Source organism: Ornithodoros turicata, chromosome 2, assembly GCF_037126465.1.
Source record: "Ornithodoros turicata isolate Travis chromosome 2, ASM3712646v1, whole genome shotgun sequence".
Taxonomy (NCBI): domain Eukaryota; kingdom Metazoa; phylum Arthropoda; class Arachnida; order Ixodida; family Argasidae; genus Ornithodoros; species Ornithodoros turicata.
In genome coordinates, this window is record NC_088202.1 from 4,771,620 (window position 1) to 4,780,141 (window position 8,522).

An 8,522-nucleotide genomic window follows, 5' to 3' on the forward strand; every position below is an offset into this window, starting at 1 on the left:
GCATGACTAACCACCTAACTTCAGTAATGAGTGGTGGACATGCAGAGTCTTCAGGCAACTTCTGGTAGTTAATACATGTCATATGGGAGATGGTTTGCAAGATACCAGCACCCAAAGCAACAGTTTCACAGATTCTGGCCATATGCATTACGTTGGCACACAAGAAGAGCATGTAACTACTTCGGTCTACTTTACTGAACTTTAGCACCCCTAAGAGTGCCGTAGAAAATGTGGGGGGAGGGGGGGTTTCTAAAAAGAAACAGTAGTAGCGTGAATTTCCCATTAAAAAGAAATGAAAAATTCCACACACACAACCACAAGATTTCTGAACCTATGGTGAAGCTAGCTCTTACACAGACATGTTTTTTGTGGGGCATGGCATGGCGTGCCTAAGCTAATGCCAGTCACATATTTGAATAGTAATAGATTTGTATAGCAATTATTTTCTTCACATATGGCATTGAAGAACGGCTTACCTGAAACAAAATAAATAATCAGGTTTGACACATATACAATCATACGTCACAGGCATTTGGTGCCAGTCATGCAGTGAAAGCCGTGTGCACGAGACGCCACATATTCTCCTGATGATGATGGGAAGGCTTTCCAACAGTAAATGTATGTACGTGGTATCTTGTATTGCAACAGCATTCAGGCACTGTTTCGAATGACAGATCCATAGATGTTAGAATCATTTGTCATGATGCTGATGACACATTATTAGTTACACCAGAACTTTGTGACCGTAGTATGCCCATATTCCGTTTATTCTCCACTCACTGCTGTACATTTATGGGTGGAGTGCGAGTCAAGGGAGAGGAGAGCTGGTGTGAAATGAGAGTACCAATGTACAGGACATGTCATACACCAAAAACCGTGGACACTTAGCATGCACCTGAGCTGGTGCAAGGAGAACAAGTTGTAACATAATTGAAGGTAAAGTGATGTACTACACATATGCATATTAGCAGGATATTGGTTTGGTTCACTATTTTGTAACTCAGCTATTCAGAACACGTTGAAGACATGCACAACACAGCCAAATTAGAGGGTAGTGTTTTGGGTGTGTTGTTTGTTGTGTGTTGTTACCGTCAATAAATTTTCCTATTACAATAAGAGGTATTGTGGCATTTGCGATGAATAGAAGCATGATTGCAATGTGGATGCAGGTGTATATGATAAATCATGTGGCATGATTCCATAGGGATGTGTTTTTCGATTCTTAAGATTTACCTCAACAGGAGCCACGTTGATCCTGTTCAGTTTCTACCCAACCAGGCACACCTGTGTCAAACATGTTCACGTTTAAGATTTACCTGTACAGGTTATGAGGCTACACAAAAAGAGTGCACAGATCGCACCAGTGTAAAGCTGCAGTGCGTCGAGTAATTTTTAACAGTCCTGTTCACAAAATGATGCAGAACAGCATGCGTACATTTTTGCGTGAAAGAAAAGCCTTGCGCTTCAGGAGACACAAAAGGGACACCATTTTTTGTTTAGCGCTGTATTCGCACTGAACAGATGAGCACATGGATAAACTCTGTGGCCATATGACAGCTATCAACGACGTAAAAGGAGGAGAGCTAGTGTAACATGGGTGCTTGTTTACCCTGCTTTACTACTGTCGTCTATATCCACACTGAACACATGAGCACAGAAATAAACTATGCGGCCATACGGCAGTTGCCAGTAACGTAAAAGAACGATAGCTACTGTTAACATGGGTGCATGTTCTTCTATGTGCTTGTGTGCTCTGTGTGGATATAAACGGCTGCACTGGCTGGACAAATCTGTACCCATGTCAACGCAAGCTAACTTTCTTATAAGTAGTTGACAACTGTCAGGTGGCCATGTACAATTTATCCATGCGCTCATGCTGCAGTATGGGGGAATGACATTTCCATTTTGATGTTGCATGAACCAGCTGACTCCTATTATAATTGTCAATACTATCTATTGATGAGTCTGTAGCCTATGTTTTGTTATATTCATCTGGAAGGTGCTATATGCAGTAACTGCAGTTGATCTAATTTTCAACTTACCAACAAGCAAGAGAGCTTCAAAGTTTCTGTATGCATTGCCATTTATTCCTGTGCAATTCAAACGTACTGCAGTACGACACCTCAGATATATTAGTGGAGTCAGCACGTGGAATGTAGCAAGGATTTTTTTTTCCTTGTGCGCCATTGCTCACTTATGTTCTCACTGCTCACTTATGTGACCTTGACAACTAATTGAGCAGGATATCCAGAGTGCACGCTTCTAGGAAAAAAGTCATCCTTGTGGAACTACATAATAGCCTTTATTGTCTGAATATAAACAAAAAGCTCACGAATACAAAGTTGTTGTGATGAATGAGTCCATAGTAGAAATTTTCAAGAGAGGATCTCCAAAATATATGTGCTTATACAATGCAGAAAAGCTGTCAGTGATTGGTCATGGTTATGTACCTGCAATAGTAATGATGCTCCCAAAAGGTTTGCAGCCTCCTTTAGCACATTGCTGTCTAGCGTCTTTTGCAGAAGCAGCCCTACAAAAGCACATCTACTGTTACCAAATGATAAATCAATATAGAAGTATGCAGCTGTCCTTTTGAATGTTTTCTAATGTAGCAATGGCAACACGATACCTGAATAACAGATTTTCATTCGTCTGTTCTGCTGTGGCATGCTGAAATAAGTAAAACACACATTTCAGTTTCATCTATGCTTGCATGTGAATCCAGGGGAAATGGGGACCTCCTCAGCTTTTGCTCCGGTATTTTCATAATCGGGGAACGTAAAATCTGCTCAGATTTCGTGTTCAGTGTAGTGCAACAACATGCAATATCTCCATGCCTTGATAGTACCCACACAACAGCCGCAAGACGCTAATGCACTTTATGATCAGTCCTATTGCACTGTTAAATGTCTCTGGAGATTAGACACGCTGCGAAGAGATGATAGATACTGGGATGGTTGATAAGCATGCCAGTGGATAACGCCCCTCAATTTCTCCATCGGGGCTCGCAACAACCATCTAGCATATGTTATCGCTCTTACTGTACAATGACGGGGGTGCTTACAGTGTGTATCACAGGAGATGACGCTCATAATAAGCGCCAGCACTACTTATGCTTTGTTTTCGAAGATGCACATTGACGTTCGGCCATCCGCACGCTCTCTCGGTCCCTTGGATTGGTATATGGATTTTGTCCAGTGGCACATGTCGATGTCACTCTCTTTGACCACACTTTGACGGTGCTTTTTACGTTTGTCATGCAAAGGTTCGCAATAGCGCCTTCTAAAAACATAAAAACAACAGCAGCATTTCGTACCCCCGGTCAAGCGTTACGCCGTTTTTGTTTACTAACCGTGCATTTAAAACGATCCTGCTTAATTTTTACCAGTTAACTTCGAATTAGTGCAACATCACCTACCGCAACCAATCTACGATAGTTTTTTCAACACACACGTCCACAGTAGTTGCAACGTATACTTAGACCGATGTTAAACTAGCCCCTCCCCTAGTTTAAAATACGTCCCATTCAAATGCATGGGGCTTAAACCACCAGTTTAAGTAGCTTGGGTGGATGATCGAAATGGAACATTTGAGGCAAATATTCGTCCCATTGTGATCAAATCTGTCTCCTGGGCGCTTCTAGTAACTATATTAATCGAAACTTACCCTAGATTTGATGAAAAATTCTTCGTGAACCGGGGATTAGGCCTACCGGCTACCATCGCTTCTGGCAGACTCTGGTGAAATGCGCATGCGCTGTGCAGGAAGCTCGCTATGTGCGCCGCCATAGGCTTCACAGCAGCAGGTGGTAGAGCATGGGGTGGTGATCCAGGATTGGCGAACGAAAATCTCACGTGATTGATTTAAAACCGATGTCACTAAACCAATAGTTTAAGTAAGTTGGTGAATACGGACTAAAGTGTTTATTTGCCTCGTAAAACCTTGGTTGTGTGGTGTACCACGTCATTCCCTCAAATGGATGAGGCATCACCATCCAGTTGTGTTTAGCCCAACAGATGCTAATGTATGCAGCAATGTCCCTAAAGTACCCTGCTCTGATAATCGAAGAGCGTTGCTCCTGTAGCAGGACAGTTCTTCACCCCATATGTAGCATAATCGATCCAGAAAAAAAAAAGAAGAAGAAAAGCTAGAATGTATTAAAGTAATGCCTCACCCAGCATATGGCCCAGATCTCGCGCCCTGTGATTACCATCCTTCCCGGTTCATGGTTCATTTTCCTCGTGGCCGGTGGATCCGTAAGCGAGGTAAGGTGGACGATGGAGCCCATGAGTTCTTTGCCCTAAACCCTGATGTGGTATTGCGCCGTGGTCCGTTGTTTAACTCGATGTTGGGTACTAACCAGCGTACGCAAGGGTTTGCGGCATTCCTTCATCCAAGGAATGCAGACATGTGCTATATGTGTCATATGGGGGTTATGATCAACCCTTTTCAGGGTAACGACATTAGTGACTCACGGAACGATATTAACGGAACGATAGTAGGCAGCATTAGCAAACCGTTGGTAAGGTTACCAAGCCTATCGGAACCAATCGCAGTTGTGTGTGGCTCAGAGTCTTATCTACTGATTGTTTCCTGTTGATGCGATACGACGCAAGCAACTTTATGAACAGTTTGTTTAAACTCTCTATTAATAACTCACTTCTTCGCCGCGCTAACTCGGAATAATAAAAAGAAAATCATACCAAGACATCCCATTCCGGAACAACTCAGATAAAGACAACTCATACCAGGACTACAGTCATGCCAAGCGAACTCATACCGCACTAATCTCTTTTTTTTTTCTTTTTTTGCGGGAAAAGGTGTTAATTATAGGAGTTGCTTTTTTTTTTTTGTGCCATTCAAATTTGTCACGCCGGGAAAGGCTATGTCAGGAAAAAAGGTCACAGAGAGTGACCTACACTGAAGGAAATGTACGAATCCCACAGGTGACATTTGCCGATGCACATCGAAGGATAGATAAAGCACACTGAAACTGTAATGGGAAATGGGAAAAAATTTTTGCGCGGCGAAAATGTCCCACATTTCTGTCGCGCGTCAACACTATGACACTAATCCTCTGAACAGGTGATCAATGGGCTCAATCCGTATTCCAATCCATTACAATACTATTCACGAGGTGTCCATTGGCACGCTTCTCCAGGCGTTGTTTTCCGATGCCCTGCGCGGCAGCGAGGGGCTAGCAATCTATTCTTCGTGGACAACGAGAATTGGTCGAGGCAGACCACAAATAGGGACGACACAGTCGAGTAGGCCTCAAACGCCCAAAGATTAACGAATTGTTGAATTGGGTTTAACTGAGTTGTTGGAATTCCTATGCTTCATGATGGCCAGACAGACTTGTAGAACATGAGTACAACGGTAGGAAGAACTAAACAACAGCCTCCACGTCGAGTGAACTGGCCCGATTCTCCCGGGCGGCTTCGCGACCACCTCAATTGCCCACAATTAATGTCATCGAGGTGCGCGAACTGTGAGGTGTGCGATTAAGGTGCGTTCCTACTGTGGCAAGCAGCCAAGCGTACTCTGAAAATCTCAGGAACGATTTTAATGTTCCACACGACGACGAAAATGTGGGGCAATTTTGATTTGATGTCGTTTCCAAACTCCCTATTTCCAATAGACACTGTAATGCGGTTTAACTCTCCTTCAGTGCGATTCGGTAAATGTCATTCATTTGTGGAATTCGTACATTTCCTTCAGTATAAGTGCAATTCTGTGACATTTTTTTCTGATATGGCTTTTACCGGCATGAGTTGAGGTTTGAGTTTGGAAGTCGAAATTTACTTTTTGTTTGCCTCACCGTAACGTTTTCAAATTCATAATGCAACTGAAGTGATTGATGGCGAGACGCTTCTTAGTGTTTCTGGCCGGATGATTGAGAAATTGATGCCCACAATGAAGCTTCAGGTGAAGCTGCAAAAGCTGATCGCCCAGTTAACACACTGAAGCGCAAACAAGATATGGCACTTTACGCTTTAAATGGCCTCGTCCAACGATAAGCTTGTAGTTGATACGTTAAGAAGCCGTATCACGAAAAGGCATGTTATTCCTACTTTCTATGTGTCATTTTTATTTCTTTTCTAGGAATGACACAAGCCTCGTGGGGCCCTGTGTGCATGAAGATACTTTAAGTGTTGTAAAAGCCTAGCTCTTCGGCTGACCATAAGTGTACAGACTTCCAGAATTCCCCCAACAGTCAAAAAGAAGCTCGAAGACAGATCGCAGGAATTCAAACGCCCTGAAGGAACGATGCTAGGACGAAGCTAGTAGCGTGTCTGACCGATGAGATTATCAGCAAAAATTGGTAAGTACCTTATTTACGTCTATGCAGAATGGTCGCCATTATTTTTGGTTCCTCTCAAGAAAGTTGTGAACTCATAGTTTTGAAGTGAACTCACTCTCAAGTGAACTCATCATTTACGAGATTGTAAAGGTTGCCAGCCTTGCTTCAAGGACACTACAGTGCTTGCGTGGGAACCCTACGCACACCGAAGGTTGTTTCGGGAATCCTTGGAGATTGCCACCAGGGGAAACGTAGTTAGCAATGCGTCTTTTATCCCTCTCGCACCCCTTCGAAGATTTTTAGCTTTTAAGTTGAGATGAACTAATAAATTTATTGCTGTGTCTGAGAACCTACGTGTGTCGTCTTCTGTGTCCGTGTCTTTCAGTCTTCTTCATGGATCTATACCAGCTAGCCTGCACCCTTTCCCTTGTTTCATAGTTTTATGCTTATAGAGCACTCCTACACGTGCCCAGCTAGATGACGTGGTGCGAGCGTTGGAGTCTTCATGCCACTTCTTATGTGACACAACGGGCCGGTGCGTAAGTAACATAAGGCTACGCGCTGTAGGTGACCACCCAACAAAAGGTCGATATTGTGGAGCTGTTATTCCATCCCTTGCAGATATTTCACTTCTGATTTGTGTGTCTCAAATAAAGAAGGAAGTATGTCGTTTACTTCGTAGGTTGAGTGTTGTGGCTTGGTTGCAGTACCCGCTGAAAGAGAACCTCGTCAACAAGTTGAAGAAGGAAAGGATTTCCTTGGACTCACATCCGCTTGTGACGAAAAACAGATAAAAATATGGCACACATGGTGGGCGGAAGCGTAAGGGGGATTGAAGCATATAACCTGGCATTCAAAGGAACCACCAAAGGACCCAGAAATCCACAGTAAGTGGCAGCAGTTGTACAGGAACTTTGTGGCCGTACTGAGACTCTTTTGTATTACTTTCTACATCGATCGTCTTACCTTAATGTACTGTACCGTATAAGCAAGGTAGGGTACCGTACTATCACGGTGAAGTGCCCCACACCATCATCATACTTTGTTGTTGTACTGGAACTCATGTACTCATTCACGTGATTGGTGAACCTATGATACTCTATGGATGAACTATAATACAAGGGCTCTTGTATGGTCCTCTCTCCTCACCCCGCGCCACCTTTTTTCGATATTTCTTCCAATAAAAAACAGTGCAAGGCCACTGTGCGAATGTGTCTGTGTGGGACAGTGTGCGTGACAGTCATTTGCTTTTCTTTTGCTTTCCTTTGTTTTTCAATCCGCATGCATCTTCTCTCTCCCCTTTTTGCCGCTCATTCAGCTTGTCCTGCCTGACCATCGCTACCTCTTGTACGTCCCTTCTCATCAGCCGTGCTAGTGCCTTGGAGTAACCGGCATCACATTGTCCGTTCATCTTGCTTATACTGTCTGCCTTACTGCTATGCCGTACTTGTTGGGAACTCGTGTTTGTCTAGCCCACAGCAATGTTACTACTGTTCCGTTCTCTTATATATTCATTTCAGTTATTCCCCAGCAAACCATATACATCCCAGGTACATCCTGGCGATATCGCAAATTAGATGTTGGGATATCCTTGCGAGCTTCACAGAGAGCCCTTTTACGTAGAAAGTACATCCATCCCAAGCAGTACAGCGCGTCACAGAAACTTCGGTCCGACGGCGGTATGAGATACGGTAGTACCGGGGCCCAACATCAGACCGGTACCGGTTTTGCAACACCGGGAACATATCGGACCAAAATGGGTCTTGATATGGAGCCCGGGGCGAACCCAACTGGTTTCCGGTACTGAGTAAGAGCCTACCTTCCCCTTCCTCCTCACCCGCTTTTATTTTTAATGTTTCGCTTTTATGGCTATATTTTATTTCAAACGAAGTACACTTTCCGAACCGAGCGATAAAAGGAAAACTGACTATTTCTGCAGTGCTTGCTGGATTGAAAATTGCCCAATTTTTACAAGTTTTTAACGTACCACAGAAAAAAGCTTTCCTCCTACGGCTGTGCGGAAGGTGTTCTGCATCCAAAAAGAACAAGACGCTCACGTGACACTCTCATTTATTATTAGGTAAACAAGAGCAGCAGATTGACTATAAGTGACTACATATTTTCCAGCCTACCAAAACTGCTACAAAGCAGCACTCGTCTGGACTCAATGGTACTTGCTTGTCAAAAGGATAGTATAAGAAGCACCCTTGCAGGCTCC